The sequence below is a fragment of the Chanodichthys erythropterus genome, chromosome 12 (assembly GCF_024489055.1).
Source record: "Chanodichthys erythropterus isolate Z2021 chromosome 12, ASM2448905v1, whole genome shotgun sequence".
NCBI lineage: Eukaryota > Metazoa > Chordata > Actinopteri > Cypriniformes > Xenocyprididae > Chanodichthys > Chanodichthys erythropterus.
In genome coordinates, this window is record NC_090232.1 from 53,330,347 (window position 1) to 53,332,854 (window position 2,508).

Genomic DNA, 2,508 nt, shown 5'->3' on the forward strand with positions numbered 1-2,508 from the left:
CCATACTCAAGAGTGTTAAAGTTAATGAGATAATTAAGTGATTAATTGAGTGATGATTGACCATTATTGAAGACACCTGATGATAACAAGCAGAATCACCAAAGGAGAAAATCACAATTTTTAAGCCACCATCGTGGAGATGAGGGTTTGCTTTAGTTGGGCTCTTGACCCTTGACTTTTTAAAATAAAGTTTTGTTTGGGCTGTTTTAACTGAGTTATAACATCCAGACAAACAAGTGGAAAAAATGGTCAGGTATTGTTGGTTATGTTTTCACATAATCATTATGTGATCTGAATCACTGAACTCATTTAGAGCTCAATCTCTGAGTTAGATTCACATTATTGATTACAGCAGCACTGTGATTATATAGCAGAAGATCAGCTTTATCAATATAATCTGAAGGATTTCACAAACAGTTGTTCTGAGCAAAAAAAAATCTTTCTTTTAGGCACACACAGACATCAAGAATCATCCTGTGAATCTCAACAATGGTGAGAATAATAAAGCATGTTGCAGTGCATTCTGGGAGCCACCAATCAAAATTCATCCATGGCTCCCATCATGCATTGCTGCATGAATAAATTATGAGCTTAATTGTCTTAGTAATTTCATTTATTCTCACTATTAAAATTTTGCTGTTTTTCTGTGACTTTTTAGTAGCTTGTTTTCTAATGTTCAGAGTTGATCTGTTGATCAGAATATGTTGCTTGTCACCGTCCTTGAGATTCACAGGCTGATTCTTGATGTCTGTGTGTGCCTAAGAGAAGTATGTATATATTTTTTTTTGCTCAGAACAACTGTTTGTGAAATCCGTCAGATTATGTTGATAAAGCAGATCTTGTGCTGCTGTAATCAATAATGTAAATCTAACTCAGAGATTGGGCTCTAAATGAGCTCAGATATTCAGACCAAATAATGATTATGTAAAAACATAACCAACATCACCTGACCATTTTTTCCACTTGTTTGTCTGGATGTTATAACTCAGTTAAAACAGCCCAAACAAAACTTTATTTTAAAAAGTCAAGGGTCAAGAGCTCAACTAAAGCAAACCCTCATCTCCACGATGGTGGCTTAAAAATTGTGATTTTCTCCTTTGGTGATTCTGCTTGTTATCATCAGGTGTCTTCAATAATGCTCAATCATCACTCAATTAATCACTTAATTATCTCATTAACTTTAACACTCTTGAGTATGGTCTCACCTGTACTCCCTGGAGAGTTAATTTAACACTGCAGTTTTTGCTGTGTAGGAACATAGAAGTATGCTTAAAGTGCAAAAATAATATATAAAAAGTAAACTATAAGTGTGATGTCATGTTCACTTACAGAAAACTTAAAAGTATACTTGCACTAAACTAGCAGTTTACTGAGAGTATATTTCAAAGTGTACTTTCGTATACTAAAAATGTAGCTACTACTAGTATTAAAATAGTAAACTACTAGTATACTAGTATAAGTTCACTTTTAGTACAGATGCAGTACAAATGTGAACTAGTTAAAGTTTACTACTGTTACACTTATAGTACACTTAAACGTATACTTCAATTGGGCCAATTTAGTCCCAAGCGGTATTAAAATAGTACACTTACAAGTTTACTACTAGTACATTGATATTATACTTGAACATTACTTTAGTACACTTGATCAAATGAACTTGACGTATACTAGTTTTTCGTAAGGGATATGTCCCAGTGTTGTGTCATATTTACTTGTGTGTAGAGTTTTGGCACAATGAGCGAAGTTTTGCAAAATGTGTTCAAGCAACGGGCAAAAACCGTAAACAGTAATCGTAGTCGTACAGGCAGGGGTCAGAGAACAGCAGATACAGTATCACAGGCAAGATGAAATCAGAATCAATACCAGGCAGAGGATCAGGACAGGCAGCGAGCAAGACGAGGATATCCAGTAAACAGGCAGTAGAATCACAAGGCAGGCGGCGGGCAGAACACATAGGTAGTAAACAGTCCAGGGTCATACACAGGAATCAATACAGGGTAGAAAACGCTCAGAAATGTCAGACTAGGCAGAACAAGACTTCACAAAAGTGTCTGTGTGTGAGTGTCTTAAATAGTCCAGGATGATATGGATCAGGTGCATGTGTAATCAGTCCAGGTGGGGAATTATGGGTGATGTAGTCCAGTAAATGTTAATACTCCGGTGAGGGTGCCCTCAGGTGGCGATCGGAGGAAGTCACAGAGACCGTATTCGTGACAATCTTCACACCAGATTCAACGATATCACCCACATTCCCCCACAAATTGCTACTTCTGATTTTCTGGTTGGAAGCCTATTTAATGATGTTTGTCAGATTACAGTTTTTTTCAATTGCTAACAAGCGTTTAGCAATGCTTAAAGTACTTTTTCTAAACTCTTAACACAGCAACACACAAACATCACACAGTTAGCCAAATAGTTAATTTTCTGCCCAAAACCATATTTTGTTATATAAACACAAACTCCACGTTTCAAAACGCTAAAAACCTTTTTCAACACATACTAACTCTA